This window comes from Tiliqua scincoides, chromosome 10, assembly GCF_035046505.1.
Source record: "Tiliqua scincoides isolate rTilSci1 chromosome 10, rTilSci1.hap2, whole genome shotgun sequence".
NCBI classification, from domain to species: Eukaryota; Metazoa; Chordata; class Lepidosauria; order Squamata; family Scincidae; genus Tiliqua; species Tiliqua scincoides.
Genome location: NC_089830.1, coordinates 5,064,347 through 5,084,494, shown reverse-complemented (window position 1 = coordinate 5,084,494; position 20,148 = coordinate 5,064,347). Strand labels below are relative to the sequence as shown.

Sequence of the window (20,148 nt, the reverse complement as noted above, 5' to 3'; positions counted from 1 at the left end):
AGACAGTTGCTCCCCCCCTGCCACTAAATGGAAGAACCTCTACTTGGAAAGGTGCCTCTTAGCCCAATTCACAGGGCTGCCCCTCTGAGACCACATGCTTGGAGATCAGGTGTCTTGAGCTGGGAAGGAAGCAATGCCCTCTGTCACAGGTAGGTAATGCTGGGGTACTGTGGCCCCAGCCTCTCACTTGTCCTTGGTTTCCTTTGAAGTTACACTGTGCTTCTTACAAGCAACCCGTCTCAATGCCTTGTTTGCAAACTTGCATATCCCTGATTAAGAACATAAGAAGAGTCCCGCTGGATCAGGCCAAGGGCCCATCTAGTCCGGCTTCCTGTATCTCACAGTGGCCCACCAAATGCCCCAGGGAGCACACAAGACAACAGACACAATCTGTGTCCCGGTGCCCTCCCCTGCACCTGGCAATCAGAGGCAGCCTGCCTCTAAAACCAAGAGCTTGCACACACCTACTATGACTTGTAACCTGTAATGAACTTTTCCTCCAGAAAGTTGTCCAATCCCAGATTGGACAATCCCAGATTGAAGGGGAAGCTGGGATTTGGAAGCTCCTAATTATCCAGGTGTGCCGGCCGGCTGGCTTTCATTTTATGGAGTAGGCTATGTGTATGACACCTGTCCACTGTTTGCTTTGGCAGTCGAGGTGGCTTACAATGTACAAATAGGAAGTCAATGACAAAAATTGACTCGAGAGAGAGCCCGCTTGTCTCCAAGCAGTGCTGGCCCCTTCAAGGGCTGACGGTGCGAGCTGGCCTGGCATGGCTGGACCACTCTTCTCTTTCTCCCTCTTCTCTTTCTCCTCACACAGATCTTAAAAAGCTCTCTTTACATTGGCCATGATGAGTAGTTCCTTTCCACTGCTTAGTTACCCATCTCTGGTATTCATGTTCCGTCACCGGGTGAAAAAAGTGTGAAATTATGCAATGAACTATGGCAAGGAAATGGAACGCAGGTCTAATCGCAGATGGAAACATTGGGTGTTTTCTTTAATAGAGTCTTTCTGCTTTATCACCTCTAGATCACGTTGGTTTCCTGTGGAAGAGCCTGGTTAGTGGTAGCAGGGCCATTTTTGGCCCAAGAATTGAGAATGTGGTTCTGTTTTTTCAAGAGGGTTTCTTCTTCTGTCTGTGTTAACAGACTTTGCTGGACCCCCAGGCAAGAGCTTCTCTGTGTTCTTTGGAAAGGAACTAAGAGCGGGTGTCATCAGGTGTCTCGATTCATCCTGATGATGTGTGTATCGGAAGGTCCTTTGAGTGAACATCTGAGCAGGGGGCTTAATTTGAATGTCAGGATTTATTAATGTGTGTTCATAGCGTCTCTATCCCAAGGGAGGTTGTGTAAATATTTTTTGTAAAACCCAAAAACGGGAAACACACCCCTGTCCTCCAGGCTTCATGGTCTTTGCAGCTTCTGACCCGACAGGCTGAATGTGGCTTGACCATCCCTGCTGCCTTTTCTCGTTCTAGGCCAATGAAAATCCATGCAGGTGTTCATGTATGTGGATGTTTCTGTGAAGCCGCAGCGGGGCCTGAGTGGGGTCTACACAGGAAAATAGTCATTAGCCTGTTCCTGAGATCTGTTGACAAATGGTACCTTAATGATGCCCCCCTTGTGCCTCTGCAGTCCATCTGTTGCAGCACATGTTCCTAGAGATCTGCTTGTCTTGCCTTTCCTCAGAAACAATAAAAAGAGAAATTGGGGGGGGGGGGAGTTCCTGGAGGGTGGAAGGTTATGTCTGAGGATTAGGCTGGGGGATGAGGACAACCAATTAATGACGGGGATATGTTCTGGTAAACATGCACGTGTGTCATTGCCCAGATGACCACTAATAGCAGCTGAGTTACACACCAGAATGCCTTGTGGTAGGTCTGTAACATCCAGAATGCCTTGAGAAGGAAGGAGGAGGTAACTAGTTGGTGCAAGGGTACACAGAAAACATGTGATCCGCTGGTTAGCGGTTGAGTTGGGAAGGAAGCAAGTCCGGTGAGTTAGCCTGGTGAGTTCGGCAGGACCGCCATTGCGTATGCTGTCGGTCATTTGCCGGAATGTTGCCATGTACATGGCACCGCTGCTAATTGGGTAAGAGGCACTTTTTCAAGTGGGTGCTCCTTTTTTTAGCAGGGGGAGAGTAACTGGCCCACCTCACCCCAGCACTGTCTGTTCTAGTGGCTGTCTGCTGGTGTTCTTTTGCATCTTTTTAGATTGTGAGCCCTTTTGGGACAGGGAACCATTTAGTTATTTGATTTTTCTCTGTAAACCGCTTTGTGAACTTTTAGTTGAAAAGCGGTATATAAATAATAATAATAATAATAATAACTTTATTTCTACCCCGCCTTTCTCCCCGAAGGGACTCAAGGTGGCTTACAACATATTAAAAACAATTTAAAAACAAATAAAAACATATTAACACATACTAAAAACAGTAGTCAGAGTAAAAAAAAATAGGTAAAAAGAGCATAGAGCAGCAGCAAGTCATAAAAGAATCAGGCCAGTAAAAAATATTAAAAGATGTTAAAAAGATGTTAAAAGGCCAAGAACTCAGAAGGCCTGTTTAAACAGAAGGGTCTTCAGGCCTTGCCGAAACGTCTCAAGAGAGGGAGCCATTCTTAAGTCAAGGGGAAGGGAGTTCCATAGCGTTGGTGCCACTTCTGAGAAGGCCCTATTTCTTGCAGCCGCCCCACGTACCTCCCTAGGCGGCGGCACTTGTAAAAAGGCCTTCTCTGATGACCTGAGAGAGCAAGCCGGATTGTACGGGAGCAGGCAATCTCTAAGATACCCTGGTCCAGAGCAGTATAGGGCTTTAAAGGTCAATACCAGCACCTTGAATTGGGCCCGGAAACGAATGGGCAGCCAGTGCAGCCGCTGGAGAAGCGGACTGACAGAGTCGAACCGCCTACCTCCAGTAACCACACGGGCCGCCGCATTCTGCACTAGTTGCAGTTTCCGAACCGTCTTCAAGGGCAGCCCCATATAGAGCGCGTTACAGTAATCTAATCTCGATGTCACCGAGGCATGGATCACCGTGGCCAGGTCTGCACGATCCAAGTACGGCCGCAGCTGGCGCACCAGCCGAAGGTTGGTTGTTAAATACTGTTGTTAATAATAATAATAAATAATTCCTATAGTTTAGAGCAGGGGTGGGCAAGCTTTCAACTTTAGGGGTCCTGGACCTTTAACAATTGTATAGAAGAAGGAATTTCGGCAGGGAATCTCACAGATGACAAGCTGCACCCACTGAAATTCTCTCTCCTACACAACTGTTAAAGGACCAGGATTCCTCAAGTTGACAGTTTGCCCACCTCCGGTTTAGAACAAGGGCTTAGTTTGCACAGTGGCAACTGGCTGGCCTTTGTGTCAGTCATGAAGCCTACTCCTCTCCCCATTGGAGCTAATTTCAATACTCGTTTCAACAGTTGGGGGGAATTAAAGAAAATAAAGCACCAAGTGAACTTTGGAGCAGATGAACAGGCTGAGTGCTTGCGGGAAGGGGAGAACATCAAAATAAAGTGGACAGGTTGCTGGAAGCATGGTGGGCTGGGATGGGGTGGGGGAGAGCGTGCTCTCGTTCCGCAGACTGTGCAGAGTGAAATTGGTCTTTCACCCCATCAGAGACATAGGGTGGAACTGCAACTCCGAGCAGCAGACTCTGTGACGTGCCTTTGCAGGTGAAACATCAGTGTGGGGGGGGGGGTGCTGTCTGGTTGTCAGAGGGGGGCCTGTAGTTGAAAGCCTGAGCCTGCTGCTGTTGACTGATTGACGTGGGAATCCCTGGAACCCCCTCCTGATTGATGAACTGGATGTTTGAGAGGGACACTTGCCTGGGTGCCTGCATCTCTTTTGTGCACCTGCAAAGTAGAAAGGAGAAGGCATGTAATTGAGGGGGAAAGCGATGAATGGGGAAGGGGGGAGTCACCTCTTCCTTTCTCCGCTGCTTCTATTCTGCACGTCCCTCCCCTCCCCCATCTGCAGGTTTGCCAGGTGGGACAAGCGGCAAGCTGGGGAAGGGTCAAATAGTCCACCTGACACCAGCACCCTCCAAGCTTCTCCACACTCTCACCCTTCTCCGGTGTTGCACATCCCCTAAATGTTTAGCTTTTCCCTCCGTGTGCTGCAGATTCTGTGTAACTTGGAAACTTGTGCATTCTCAGCACTCGCCAAGTTCTGCCAGCACTAGATCTTGTGGTTCTTTGGGATGACGAGAGTGGTCTCTGCGGCTGTTTGTGTCAGGCCTGCTGAGATTCTTGGGGAGGGAAGAGTGCCTGTCCGGTTTTCTTAATTGGGACCTTCAGAGACACTCGCACTGCCTCCCTCTTGGAACGACAAGGCTGTCTTGTCAGAACCCTCAAGGCAGCCTCCAGGTATTTTTCAGGACCTAAAAATCTGATGAGGTCGGGGGATTTCCTGTGAAGCTTATGCTGGAAAACCCGGGGGACAGAACCGTGTCAGAGCAGAGAATTGGGGGGGGTGGGGTGGATACAAGAGACTGAAAAAAAAATACAAATTTCCAACCCTTTCCCCTGGGCTCCGGCATCCTATTGCTATGAGGAGTCCTCCACTCAAATAAAGAGGCCTCATGTGTGCATGACCTGGTGGACTTACTTTGAGGAGTCAGTTGTACAGTTTTGTCGTGTTTCCTTTGATCCCTTTTGGGGTACAGAGTTTCTTTTGGGCCCCTTCTCTTCTCCATTGGATCGTAATTTCATACAATCATTGGATCGTAATTTCTGTTACAATATATAATTACGTTTTGTGTAGGCTTACACAAAATGTGCATGCTAGTTTCTCGGGGAAGGAAGGCTGGCATTCCTACTGCTGGGGTGCCCCTCCTCCTGGAAGGTAGGTGTAGGAAAATGCATAGAAGATTAAGCTTTTAGAGACATGGCAACAGTGCAGGCACACCTGCATTGGCATCTAGACACATCTAGAAGCCTCTGCCTTGTTCTCGTTAAGTAGAAGCCGCAGACTTCTGACTCATTGCTTAGTATTGTAAACAAGATAAGAGAATAGAAAACCCCAGCCTGTTGTGTATTGTTTGAGAGGGAATAAAAGCCAGAGAAGGCTGAATCCCAGCAGCCTTCCTTCTGCATCTCACTTCTATACATGTCTGTCGTTTTATTCTTTGCTCTGGCCTCTATGCCACACCAAGCAGTCCTTGGCTCCCGAGGTCTCGGACTGCTTCCCAAGTAGCATTGCTACGCTGCTACAGTAGGATCGGAACCTCTATGAACGAATACTCCTCCCACGTTGGGGTCGTCCCATGGTATTCCCCAGTTTCGGTTCTACCTTCTAGGTACGAGGACGGACCTCTGTCGTGCTCCAGGAAATTTCCAGCTCCTCCTCTTTGGTGCCTGGGCCCCCTTTTTGACCCCGGGCCTGGGCGCAGTTTACCCCCTGCTCCCCCTTCTCATGGGCCCTGTTTCAGTAACCCTGTAACCTGTGTGTCTAAAGCAGGGGTCTCCAAAGTTTTTGGATGGAGGGCCACATCATCTCTCTGACACTGTGTCGGGGGCCGGGGGGAAAAAAGAATTAATTTTCATTTAAAATTTGAATAAATTTGCATAAGTTTACATAAATGAATATATTAGATGAACTTATATGAATGAATGAAGGTCTTGCAATAGCTCAAGGCCTATAAAAGGCCTTGCACAAAGCAAGGCCAGCCTTTCCTTTGCTGCCGCTGTTGCATCACAGACGTGAAACAGCAAGCAGTGGAGGAAGCCCTCATCCCGCACCTCACGCGAGAGGTCAAACAGTTGCCCTCACGCTAAGAACAGTTGCGTCAGGCTAGTGCGGGCTCCAACAAATCTCCAGAGGGCCAGAGGCTCATTGGAGACTGGGGGCTCCCTGAGGGCCTCATTGGGAAGCCTCGAGGGCCGCATGTGGCCCCAGGGCCAGGGTTTGGGCACCCTTGGTCTAAAGCAACGACAAGACTGGCACCTGTCTCTAATGGAGGAAAGGGCCTGGAGGAAATGACTGGCAGTGCAGGAAGCCTTGCTTGTATCTGTTTATGGGTCAAGTCTCTTGATCTCATCTTGATCAGGGCAAGGTCTGGGGCCGAGTTTGGGTTTCCCACCTTTGTCGAAGTTGGACCATTTGGATCAAGTTCCTTGTCTATTTCCTTCTGACCAGAACCAAGACTCTTGCCCCGGCTCCCTGCTAAGGGCTAGTGGTGCTTAGGAGTTGCAACTGGCCAGGCCAGGCTGGCTGGCTTCTTGGACCACTTCTGTGGCCACCAGCTCCTGAGACGAGGGAACCCTGGCAATGGGGTCCATCCCCAGTTGGGAGGCATGTTGGAGAAAGACACCCCATTTTTGGTCTCTTCCCTTGTGGTAGAGAGCAGGTGGTGCTCAAACGCTCTTTCTTCCAAAGAAGCGAATAGTTGATGATCCGTGGGTAAAAGTGAAATGCTGAATTTAGTGGAATGCTGAATTCAGTCCCTCTGGCAGAGGACCCAAGACCCTGAGAAGGGAGTCCACAGAAGGGCAGAGTACTCAGATGTGTTTGTGCCTGCTTCTTGTCCTTTGTATCCCCTGGGGGCTGGGGATAAGAATAGGCCCTCAGTTTGGCTGTACTTGTCGTAAGAGGCGACTAAACAGCCACCGGGTAGATGGGACTCGCCAGCCTGGGAAGGCAGCTCATCTGAGAGAAGGAAAACTCTGATCCCAAACCTCCACTGCCTTGTGGCTACATCCAGTTGTGGAAAAGGCTTCAGGAGTCAACCTCGAGGCAAAATCCGGAGCCGGAGTCCCTGAGACAGTTCATGGCTGAACACAGTCACGTTCTGGCAACTCCTGCGACGCGGCTGGAACCAACCGTATTGGCCTCTGCCTTTCCATTGGACCATTTCAGCGACGTGGAGAGGGGGGATTTGCTGCATGGGTAACAGCCTGTCCTCCATACCTGCTTTACCCAGGCTTCACGCACTGGAGAGGACACTTTGTTCCAGAACCACCATTCAGAGCATGACACCATAGTCTTCCGAGACTGAAGGATGCCAATCTTGTCCTTTGCAAAGTGTGGGCGTACTTCTCTCTGACCCTCTGCCCATGGTGGCCCTACTGTAAAACCACACTGGCTTTTTGCTCTCAAAAGGATGAGCTCACTCACCCCTTACACTTGGTCTCCTACAAATCTGTGTTTACCTGGCTCCCATTTGTGTGAGCAGTTCAAAATCTGTTCTTGCAGCGTGGGTTGGTTTGCAGGTCTTGTCAAGCAACTTTGGAGAAGAAGGAGCATTTTACTTAAAAGTTTGCTGTGCAAACTTAATGGCTTGAGGAATTCTGCAGATGCAGGACAAATCTCTCTCTTGCTTATTTATTGCCTTTTTAGCTGCTCTAGCAAGCCTGCATCCATCTCCGTGCTGCAATCCATCACGAACCGAGGTGTCTTGGCGCACCTTTCCATATCTCCAAATATATATGCTCGGTTTATGTTAAATGCATTCTTAGCTTTGGATTGCTTTTGTGGGCACGCCCCTGCTGTACGAACAAGGGTATATTGTGTTCAGAAGGGACTGCTTATCTTAAGTTATGCATGCATGGGGAATAGGGGTGGTTTGATGGCTGTGGCCATGCTTGGGTTGGTTTCAGACCCTAGCTTAATCATGTTCAAGAACTCAAATACCTGGGATCACTAGTGCAGGAGAAAAAAGTGGCATCCATCACTGAAGTCCACAGCAGGATTGGCCAGACAGCAGTAGCTTTGGCCTCACTCAAATGGTGACTCTGGAAGAGGATCATCAATCAAGACCAAAGTCTCCTCTTCTGAACACGGATCCTGTCAATTCTCCCATAGGGATTGGAAACATGGACTCTGCTGAAATTAGACATGAACAAGCTTGGGATCTTCTAAATGCAGTGCCTGAGTCAGATCCTGGGTGTCCCTCTTCATGACTGCCATCACAATGAGACAATAGGGATAAAGTGCAATTATCAGCCATCAGTCAAAGAGCAAATCCCAAAATGCAGGCTGCAGTGGTTTGGCCACATCTGCAGATTGAACCCCAGTGGGCTTCCGTGCAGCCTCCTCTGGCAAGGGCGACCTCCCTACTGGAGGGTTCAATGGGCAGCACCTCAAACACATTGAGGAAGACCTAAGGAACCAGCAATTGCCCATCAATGAAATACTGCCAGCGTTAGCCAAGAATGGAAGGGTGTCACAAACGACACACAGATCCCAGCAGCACACGCAGCAGTGTATTGATTGAGAGGATGACCTGCTCCCCAGTGCCAGCTAAGGGTTAAAGAAGAAGAGAAGGAGCTTAGTCATGTCCTATCTTCCAGATGGCTTCAAGTAATCACTGCTTCAGCCTGCACCTGTAGCCTGGGAAGAGCAGCACCTTGTGTGGTTGATGCCTCGATGGGCCAATGGACTTATCTAGCACTGTAGTGGAGCTGACCCACATGTAATGCAATGCCAGGTCTTCAGGCAACTGGGGAGGGGGTGAAATGTGTGTGGAGGAATTGAGGGAGGGGACTTGTAAGCCCTTGGCACAATCTTCCAGTTTTATCACTGTGGTCAAGAGACTGGGAGCTTGACACCTGTGCTGGGCCTGTGCTGACTGAGCTGGTGAAAAATTTCATCTCCTTCATATAATATATCAGTTCACAGCAGTGGGAGGAGGGGACAGGAAGATGAGGTTTGGTGGTTCTTTTTTAATATAGAGAGGCTTTGCAAGAGTTTAATAACTGGGCTGGAGTGATAGACAGCTGTTTCAAAGTTGATAAGCAAGGACAATTATCAGATTGGAGTATTTAATAAAGGGAACAAATTAATTCCAACTTTGAATAAATTCCCTCCCCCCCCCCAGTATGATCTGATGGTGGTTGTCATCTTGGGAGCAGTCTATCGCTCTGGCCAGCTTTTACGATAACGAAGAATTGTTCTCGAGTCTGAAAAGGGTGGAACCCTCACTCTGTAGTACCGTCTTGTGTGTGATCCAAGAAAAAGGCTGGATTCTGGCATGAGGGAGAGCTCCGATCACAAGCTCTGCGTGGATTTGAGAAGAGAAAAAAAAATCTTGGCAGAGAGAGCTGCCTACTCATCCCTTTTAATGATTACTTTCTCCTTGATTATAATAATCTCTGAAGCCTTTGGTTCACTTCCTGCAGAAGCCCGGCTCTTTCCCTCGTTCCCTTTCTTTTTTATTCATTCATACTTGCTGCCAAGAAATCCTTCTAGCTTTAAAAAGAAAAATAAATGCATAGTAGATGGTCCGTTTTGGTTTGATCTCGGAGGCAACTGCCGTTCTCGTACATTGCCATTGCTTGTGTGACAGTGGACAGCTCTCCCAGGTTGGTTGCAATTGCTTTTTCAAGGTCCCAGGTGTGATGCTTCTCACTCCTTAACCATGGTTAAGAGATTGGGGAGATGCTGCAGGGACATGTACTCCCTCTCCCCGCCTTCTCTTCCCTTGTCAGTGTTGACCACGGAGCAGTATTTTCACTGGTTCTTAACATTAATACAGGATGATGAGCTTTAATCAGAGTGTTACGCTCATGTGCTTGAAGCTGGTTTGCAATCCCTGGCTAGCAGCAGTGCAGACTTTGTGGCTAATGTTGACAGTGGATGTTAAGAAAGGGGTAATGCTACACCTGCACTGGACCTGTGGCGAAAGTATTCAAATTGGGTTGGTTCAGATATTATGAACCCAATCCTGAGCTTGGTGTGCCGGTTCACCGCCGGCGCGCACTGTCACAAACGTACCTAAGGCACATTGTCCATAGTGCCAGGTGGGTGCTGGTAGTAGCCTGGCGCTGGGCTACTGCCAGGCGGGCACCTGAGCTCCACTGCTCGACAGTTGCACGGACTGCCAAGTGGGGGCATGAGGGGAGGCAGGGAGGAGGCGTTCCAAGGAGGGGGGAGGCAGGGAGATGGCACAGAGGAGGCATGCCAAGGGGAGGGAGCCCACCGCCCGACACGGAGGCTTTTGATTCACCGCCGACCTTTTCGTTGGCAGTGAATCAAGTAGCCCCATTGTGGTGCTCCTCTCCTGAGCTCCACTACTTAGGGGGACAAAAGTCCCCTTCTCCCAAGGAGCCGCTGGCGGTTGCCCAAAGCACTCAGGATGCGGCGGAAGCCAATTTCGGCCCCGCCACAGCCCTGCATCCCGGGCAACTCCGAATTGGGCTGCCTGTCCACTACATATGAGCTTTACATTCTCCCTCCCCACTTCAAGTGCTCAGATTTCCCCTCTCACTCTTGATTCAGTGGCAAGCTACAGTTTGCTGCCTTACCAGCTGGCGCAATCTATCATTTGCTTGCACATCAGGCTTGCAAGTCCAGTTCACATTATGGTTTGCCGGGTGAGCAAACCGTATCCGCCTGGTTTGCCCAGGTACGGTTTGGCAGTTGGGCATAACGGGCAGTGTGAAAAAGTTCAGTGATGGTAGAAGTTCTTGGGAGTCCACTTACCACAGGCTGGGTTGGCGTCGTGCAAATTGTGGGACTGTTTGTTTAGGGTGGGACTGTGTGTTTAGGATCGGGGTCCAAGTTCCACAGACGCAGACTGGCTTTGTTCAGTTGTGCGAATCGAAATTGTTGGTATCTTTTCCTGCTTTGCATAGGAATGCCCTAGGCAGGATCTGAAAGTTGATTGAGGCAGACAATGGACCTCTTTTTACTTTGATGGATGCCAGGAGGTCAAAGCTCAAATGTTTAACCCACTAATAGAATCGTCTGTAAGCTTTAATTAAGAGAGGTGAAGGACCCTTACTTAATACCACATTATCTCCCTGCCTGCTCCAGCCCGCCACAGTTCTGGCCCCTTGTCTTGCTGTTTTGCCCTGGAAATCTAGGGCTGCTTCTTTACATTCTGCCTCCTCATTAGGAAACAATAACCTCCGAAGTTGGCTGGTTCTGCTGTCATGTTTCCCAAATTGGGTGCCTCTGGGATATAATGCTTAATATAGCTCCTGTTTTTTTTATTTTTTTTTAAGGCTGTTTAAAGATGCACATTTGACGTGGTTCTATCCAGTGGTGCTCGCCGTTTAATTAGGAGCTGACTAAATTGTGCATCGAGAGATTTTCTTTTCCATGCGGTTTTCAAGATCAGGTGAGGTGGGGTGGGGGACGGTGAAACAGGAGGCCTGGTGGCTACTATTTCTAGTTGTGCCATTGAAGCCACCTCAAACTGGGGGTAGCTGCCTCTCTCGTTTGCGAATTAGATTGTGCCCTTGGCCTTTGTCACAGATGTGTTGGGGCTTCGTTGAATAGTAACTTCAGAAATCTCCTGTTAAGAGACTTGGCAGGTGTGTGTCCTGATCTGCTTTCGGTTAGACCAGCGTTTCTTAAACTGTGGGTCAGGACCCACTTGGTGGGTCATGAGCTGATTCCTAGTGGGCCCCGCAGAGCTTTCGGTGAAAACAGGGTGATGGTAAGATCAGATAACTCATTGCCTCAAACCCTGAGGCCATTCAAAAATCAGATAGCTGCTAACTGCCCTGCAAAGACCTGAGCTCCTGCAGTTTGCACGTTTTATAAATATAGGGAGATAAATGTTTGAGCATCTTTTTTCTGGTGAGTGTTTTTTTTCCCCTAGTCACAAATGGTGGGGGGCAGGTGAAGGCTGGATCATGTAACTAAACCCCTCAAGCCTTGAGTTTGTTCATTAGGGCTGTCTCATTAAGACAAATGGATTGAGGGGTTTTTTTTGCAAGCAAATAAATAAACAAAATATTACTAGTAAATAAATAAAAATATGATTTCTTTCTAGATCATCTTTTTAAGTCTTGTAAAGCTAGGTAGGTCCCGATAAAGTGTCATTTTTAAAAAGTGGGTCCTGGTACTAAAGAGAACCACTACTCTAGGAATACTGTTGGTACTGACAAGGGTTCATGCGTCTGCCTTGCTCCAATTCTTGGAAATCCCTCATTATGTTCCCCAGCCTCCAGTTGGAACTCCCCACAAATCTTTAGATGGAACCTATTTTATATTTAAAGGACTTGTATTCCACCTTTCCAGAGCTCAAGGTGGCAAACAAATTTACATTCAGTAAAGCATACTCATACACCATATGATACATAATAAGACACAAATACCCATGGCATACCCATGAGGGCTAGAAACACTTGCCTCACAGCCCTTCGACCTGAAGGAAGGCATGAGTGCTGGGCATGGGTGGCGAGTTCCGATCCCAGTTTTAGAGTTGGGAGACAAGGAGAGCGTTGGTGGTCATGCAGCCCTGTCAGATTGGGGGGCAGGAGAGTTAGGTGGGATGTGGAACTCTCATATAAAACTGAGAGCACACCGTAGAGTAGAGGCAGAACCCTATTAGCATGAGAAATGTGTCATGTTCTGAAAAACTACAGGAAATTTGCACATTAACCAAACGAGGTATCACCGAAGACTTGGTGGGAGATAGAGAGAAATATACCCCTATGTAGGGATCCTGGCACAGGATAGTGGACATGGTTGCATTTTCCTTTGCCTTTTGTGCAGTTTTGACCTGAGAATCACAGTGACAGTTCAAGGATCCTTGGGGAATGTTGCACCAAGAAAAGTTAACAGTCCCAAATGCTGTTTGTCATCTTCACGGCCTGCAAATTTCATTTCATGCCACCGTTGCTCCACGCAAGCCCTGGATCTGTGATTTCTGTCCTTTTCTTCACCTTTCACTGCTGGAAAATACCTTTTGACAGGCCAAGAAAGGTCACTTTCTCTGCGGCCTCTCCCCCCCCCCCAAATACCTTGCTGGTGCCATTGATTTATTTTATTTAAAAGATTTATATACTCTGTTACCCTGCATGTGCCCGATCTCGTCTGATCTCGGAAGCTAAGCAGGGTCAGGCCTGGTCAGTACTTGGATGGGAGACCGCTTGGGAATACCAGGCGCTGTAGGCTTATACCATGATCTGGGAAGCTAAGCAGGGTCAGGCCTGGTTAGTACTTGGATGGGAGACCGCCTGGGAATACTGGGTGCTGTAGGCTTAGACCATAGTCTTTCGAGACTGAAGATTGCCAACCATTGAACTCTGTTCAAGGCAGTGTACAATTAAAAATAAAAATAGAACAATAAAAACAGAATTAAAACATTAAAAACAGTTTTAAAAAATACAGAGTTAAACTATATGGATACCATTCGAAACCATTCAAAACTATTCGATACATATTCGAAACCATAATGGATACCATTCGAAACCATGGATACCATTCGAAACCATTCAAATCCATCTAAATGTATTGAATGGACCCTGTAGGTCCAGGAGCATGTGTGAATGTCTTCTTTCCACCCTACCCCTGTGGTAGTGGCATACCTTGTGGGGGGGGTCAAGGGGACCATGTGGTCCTGGGTGGCAGATGGATAGGGGTGGCATTGCCAACCCCCGGAGGCATTCTGAGAGCTGGAAAGGCCACATGCTGCCTCTCCAGCACTCAGAATGCCCCTGAGGGGAGGCAGTGGGTGTGGGGGGGCCTCACCCACTGGGGGGGCGGCATCCTGGAGGTGTGCCCCCCAAATGCCACAGTAGTGAAGAATGCACTGCCTGAGGAAGTTTAAAAGGGTGCAGAGACAGGGGAAATTACCATTTCAGCCTCATAGAAGTAGTTGTATGTTGCCTTTCATCATTGCTTTCTTGTTCAGGCTGCCTGGTATTCAAGGCAGTCGCGTGCCAGGACGTTCATCGCCCATGTGCCTTGCCGTTCCTCTTTCCCCCTGAAAAAAAGGGAAGGGTTCTGTTGCTGACGGGTATAAAATATTTGTGGTCTCCCAGGAAGAATGCACCATCGATAGCATCCTACTTCGTAGTCCACTAACAGTGCAGTCCTACGCATGTTGATTTAGTAGGACTTTCTCCCAGGTAAGTGTACCTGTGATTGCAACCTCAGGCAGCCAACTTCTCGGCAAGCCACATTCTGGTATTGTCTAGTGCCTGTGCATCCCTCCTGCTGGACTATAGTATCATTTTGCCTCCATTCTGTGGAATGGGGACCAGGCAGCGGAGCTGCGTTGAATAGGCACACGGGAAAGACCTGACTCTGTGGACCTGCACATCAATTGGGCTTCTGGCTCCTGTCCAGGCATGCCCACAGACTCCTGTGGCCTGTTCGCCTCGAGTAGTGTTACACGTAGATCAGGACCCAGGCTGCCCTGGGTTCCTCTTTGCTCGGCGCTTGCTTTGAGCAGGTTGTATCTCTTTCAGCCTAAGCTGTGGATAGGATAGAAAGGGATCAGTCCACATTTGACACCCTGAACTCCTTTCTTCTGAGTTTGATATACAGGCAATCCCTCTGTATCTACCGTTCCAGCTGTCTGCGGTTCTCTGCAGCCTCCCAATCCATCCCTTTCCATTTTCTTCATTAGGCATGTTTCTTGCTTTTACAGGTGCTACAAGAAGAACGCAGGTAGCCTGTATTCTAGGGGAACACAGTCAGAATGTGAACATGAAGCAGGAAGCTTCCTGTTAATGTTTGCTTCATCCTCTAGCATTCAGGCTGCCTGCCTGCATGTTGCATTCCTCTTGTACAGTCTGTAAGAAACATGCCCGCTTGTTAATAAGGACAATGGAAGATAATGGGTGCAGGGAGGTTGGCTAGGTGTGGAGCATTGTATCTGGGTTCCCCTCATATCTGCAGTTTTTGTATTGGGGGGGGGCTCAAACAGATACAGGGGGAGCCTGTAACCAGAACATCAAAAATATAGTCAGCAAGAGTAGTATTTCAATTACAATCCCTTCTCCCACGTTGCAAAAATAACCATTGGGTTTCTAGCAAATATAAAGTCCTTTTTGCAGCGTCTGTCCAGGTTGCTCATCTTCAGCTGTCGTCTCCTCCTCCTCCTCTTTCAGCAGCTCCGTTGGCATTGGTGACATGCATGTTCAGAGAGAGAGGCAGGCAGGCAGGCAGGCAGGGACTGTACACACAGCCACGCGTTCACCCATGAGGCGAGAGGAACCGGGAGGACCAGGGGAGAGTGACTGAGCGGGTGTCCATCTAGTCAAAACATTCTAAAAATGGATTTGGGATTATTTTTCAAAGGTTTTGGAAGCTTGCCCATTTCTTGGAAGCCGAACGTGCTGCTTCCGCTTCCCAAGATTTGATTTTCAGAGATGTTTGGTGTTCCATGCTCATAGTACCAGGTTAGAAGGAACAAGGTGCTGATATCAAGCTTGATGAGAGCTAGTCCATGCCCACGCTCTTGGAATCTAGCCAGCTCTTGATCTTGGCGTCACCTTTGACTTTCAAGTTCCAGAAAGTGCCACCTGATCTGTGAACCCACACCAGACTGGTCTGATTAGGCATAGATGAGCCTCCTCACTGATCTCTTTAGCATTGCTGGGAAAAGGGGTGATCTGGTAGCAATCCTCATACCTCATATTGAGAGATTAGTCATTTTAATTGTATTTTCAATATACCAGAGATAGAGAGAGAGAGACAGTAATAAATAATAATTTTCTGCTGCCCTATTCAACTGCCTGTTTATGAAATGGATTCAGATAGCTCTTCCAAAATGTAGGTAATGGTAGGTGGAGCATCCAAACCTTTTGTGTCCTGTACATCAGGACCACCTTTGTGTTCCTTGTTGACCTTGCTTTGTGCCTGCAAATGTTACCAACCAGGACCTAGGATGTAATTCAAGTGAAGACAGAGGATCATAAGTAAGTGGTGGAATACTCAGCATATAATATGATGCTCTCTTGACTAATTGTAACGGATCAAAAATCTTTGCCTGGCCACCTGATCCTTTGGGGTAGATAGACATTACCCGTTCTGGCAATTTGGTCTAACACTCACTTATATAAGCCAGATGGGTGAAAATTAAAATTAAGAATTTGGCTCCCCAAAGATCCAAATCAATCCATTAAGATTGAACAGGCTAACACAGTGCTTCCCAAACTGTGGGTTGGGACCTGATGGTTGGTGAGTCGTGAAACCGACAATGACAAGCTGACAGCTGACAAGGAAAATGCATTGAGCCCTGTGGAAAGTGAAACTGTACCGCATGGATGGGTTTACTTGCATGGAGGCAAACATGCCTTGGCTCTTATGGAAGGCCAGGCGAAGGGGGATGCAAGACCACCAGAATGGTCCTGATCAGGTGAACGTGGAGCTCCAGAAGGCAGTCCCCCCACCATAGTAAAAACAGAGGCTTGCGGGAAACTGAAAATTTTTAAAAGCCTTGTAAAGCTGGGTGGGTCCCGGGAGAGTGTCATTTTAAAAAGTTTGAGAACCACTAGGCTAATGTGTCATTACGCAAGATGACTGTAAGTTTGAAATGTTGACAAGCATTGGACTTTTTTTTTCCTCTTTGGAGTGAAGGGAAACAATTAAAATGCTACCTTGTGTGACTCATTTCATTAGAAGCCTGCCTGTGACCATCCAAGTGTATCTTTTTTTTTTTCCCTAGAATAAACTATGTTCTGCAGTTCTCTGTGGGTTGATGGATGACCACATCTCTAATCTTCAAGCTAGGATTGTCAGTTTAGAGGTCTTCTGTTTTTCCACCCTTGCTGTTCCTTGCACAGCTGTCTGTCACAATCTCTTAGGGGTCAGCTGATGCCTCTTTCAAGCTAGGGAGGTAGATTATTTTGGAAATACTGAAGCCATTGCATAGTATTATAGGGCTGTACACATAGCAGTGTGTATGTGCAAAAAAGGAGAGAGAGAAGAGAAGACTCCTTGCTTACAATTCTGCAAGAGCTGTGGGTGGGTGGTTAGTTGCTCATTTGGTTTAACCCCAGATTGAAACTGGGAAGGAGAACCTGATTGGAAAACCTGGCAAGTGAAAGGTGTTTGACATAAGAACATAAGAACAGCCCCACTGGATCAGGCCATAGGCCCATCTAGTCCAGCTTCCTGTATCTCACAGCGGCCCACCAAATGCCCCAGGGAGCACACCAGATAACAAGAGACCTCATCCTGGTGCCCTCCCTTGCATCTGGCATTCAGACATAGCCCATTTCTAAAATCAGGAGGTTGCGCATACACATCATGGCTTGTAACCTGTAATGGATTTTTCCTCCAGAAACTTGTCCAATCCCTTTTTAAAGGCATCCAGGCCAGTCTCCATCACCACATCCTGTGGCAAGGAGTTCCACAGACCAACCACACGCTGAGTAAAGAAATATTTTCTTTTGTCTGTTCTAACTCTCCCAACACTCAATTTGAGTGGATGTCCCCTGGTTCTGGTGTTATGTGAGAGTGTAAAGAGCATCTCCCTATCCACTGTCCATCCCTTGCATAATTTTGTATGTCTCAATCATGTCCCCCATCAGGCGCCTCTTTTCTAGGCTGAAGAGCCCAAACGCTGTAGCCTTTCCTCATAAGGAAGGTGCCCCAGCCCAGTAATCATCTTAGTCACTCTCTCTTGCACCTTTTCCATTTCCACTATGTCTTTTTTGAGATGCGGCGACCAGAACTGGACACAATACTCCATGTGTGGCCTTATTATCGATTTGTACAAAGGCATTATAATATTAGCCGTTTTGTTCTCAATACCTTTTCTAATGACCCCAAGCATAGAATTAACCTTCTTCACTGCCGCTTATTTATCAACCCAAGGCTGAGGCAACAAAGGATGTTCTGTTGGTTCCCCTGTGGCTTTTGTTAAGCTTGATTGTTCTGCTAGTTTGCTTTTCACCATCTCTCTGAATATTCAAAAGCCCGTGTTGTTCTCCTCTTCTGTGAGCTTCTTGGAAGTTCTTGGTTCAGAAGTGGTGGAACAAATTAATTTTCTCGCGGACACTTCTTGCTCCTTGAGATTTGCCCCAGGCTCCTTGAAGGGAGCAGGCAGGCATGATGACAGTTGCTGAGAAGTACTAGAATCTGCCCAAGACACTGGTTCAGGCCTCCTAAGCTGAGAAGCCCCCTGAGATAGGCTGAACATTGCGATTTAGTGGAAGTGATTTCAGACATGATCATCGGCGACCTTGCTAGTTAAAAGTGGCTGATTCAAGTCTTCTCAGGTAGAACAAAGAACAGATCTATCCATTCAGAATAATTACATGCTACAGTCTTACTGGGACAAAAACACTTCATGTTGACCTGGGAGGGAGGATGACATATAAAAATGTTCCCTGGATTAACATTTTTCTGCCCTTAGCAATTGGTGTATCGGGGTCTGCTGGGAGTCCTTCTCATGCTTTCCCCATTCTGAATCCTCGCATTTAACATGACCAACCAGTGGCGTCGCTAGGGGGTGCAGGCAGCACTGGGTGACCCGCACAGGCAGGTGACACTATCCACTGCTAGTCAAAAAATTTTAAATCTTGGTATTTTTGAACAATGCATTATGTTATATATCATTTGATGGGTAATTTCCTTAGGAATGCGATGAAACAAACCATGTTGACATATCTCTATTCCATCAAGAGTTATAGCCAAAAAACCAGTGGGGCAGGGCAATGACGCATCGCCATTCCCACTGCCAAGGGCATTACCTCGTCCACTGCATGGGAGGAGAACCATCAAGGGGGAGATGCACTGGCAACCTTCACCAGGTGAAGGTGCTTATATACAGTACATCACTGGTTGCCACATCTCAAAAAAGACATAGTGGAAATGGAAAAGGTGCAAAAGAGAGCGACTAAGATGATTACGGGGCTGGGGCACCTTCCTTATGAGGAAAGGCTACGGCGCTTGGGCTTCTTCAGCCTGGAAAAGAGACGCCTGATGGGGGACATGATTGAGACATACAAAATTATGCAGGGGATGGACAGAGTGGATAGGGAGATGCTCTTTACACTCTCACATAACACCAGAACCAGGGGACATCCACTAAAATTGACTGTTGGGAGAGTTAGGACAGACAAAAGAAAATATTTCTTTACTCAGCGTGTGGTCAGTGTGTGCAACTCCTTGCCGCAGGATGTGGTGCTGGCATCTAGCCTGGACGCCTTTAAAAGGGGATTGGACAAGTTTCTGGAGGAAAAATCCATTACGGGTTACAAGCCATGATGTGCATGTGCAACCTCCTGATTTTAGAAATGGGTTATGTCAGAATGCCAGATGCAAGGGAGGGCACCAGGATGAGGTCTCTTGTTATCTGGTGTGCTCCCTGGGGCACTTGGTGGGCCGCTGTGAGATACAGGAAGCTGGACTAGATGGGCCTATGGCCTGATCCAGTGGGGCTGTTCTTATGTTCTTAACTACAATTCCCAGGAAGCCTTGCAGGTCTCTTGTTGTCTTGTGTGCTCCCTGGGGCGTTTGGTGGGCCGCTGTGAGATACAGGAAGCTGGACTAGATGGGCCTATGGCCTGATCCAGTGGGGCTGTTCTTATGTTCTTATCACACCAAAATGCTTACAGTGATAATTCCTGCTCCCAGCCCTTGCTTGATACGTGAGAACTGGCTTCAGACTTTGTGTTGCGAGCAGGCCATCTGCGCATGCTCCTGCTCTCTTGTTTTTTTTTTTCTTTGGAACTGGGCCCTGGTGCTGGGAGGTGATTCTGGGATCAGCAGAGGTGGTCAGTGAACCCAGTCTAGCCCTGGCCTTACATTCTAGCACCCATTTGCGCAAGTCGGCCGCTGAGAGTAGTTTCTACAAATGAGGAAAAGGGGAATCTGCTTGAGGATAATTAAGTAATGCCGAGACGCGCGCCTCCTTGTGTGGAGTCCTATTAAATTAAAATCGCTTCAGTTTTGCTGGCGTTTTATCGTTACAGCCGGCCGCTAATGTGACTGCTTGAAAACAGATAAGTTAGCCAGTGTGTGTCTAAATTGCTCGAGTTCCTGTTGGGGGATCTATTGGATTTACAGTAATCTTTAATTATAAAAAACCGTAATTGCTTTAGAACGGATTATCTATGTGGCTGTCCGTTTTCGGAGTGTTGCCTGGTAACCTCCTTTTGGTGTGCCGAGCCTGTTCTGCTGGTTGCAAGCTTTTAAATTGGAGGAAGTCAAAGCCCCTGGTGGCTGAATGCCTTCCTGATTGAGCAAAACCTTTTAGTCAAATGTCACCATTTTTATAATGCCTTGGATCTGAGGTGGCCTTTGAAATTGTGCCGCAGAGCCTCAGAGCCTCTGTGGTTCGCACGTGTACGCTTGCCTGGGGAGCACCTGCTTGAGTCTCCTTTCTCTCCCCATGTAGATGTCTCTAGTCACAGGTAGATTTTCAACGGCGTAGGAGGGGCACCTTGTATATTCTTTGGATGAGCCGGAAGGAGACTACTGTGTCCACAAGACACTAATCTAGAAGCC

General features: G+C 47.9%; 1 protein-coding gene and 1 pseudogene across 1 annotated transcript in view; both read left to right on the top strand.

Annotated features, from left to right (window-relative positions):
* Positions 1-20,148, top strand: part of MAN1C1 (mannosidase alpha class 1C member 1) — a 156,724-nt gene that overhangs the window by 24,375 nt on the left and 112,201 nt on the right. The gene's annotated exons all lie outside the window — the stretch shown is intronic.
* Positions 12,736-12,855, top strand: LOC136661798 (5S ribosomal RNA; annotated as a pseudogene).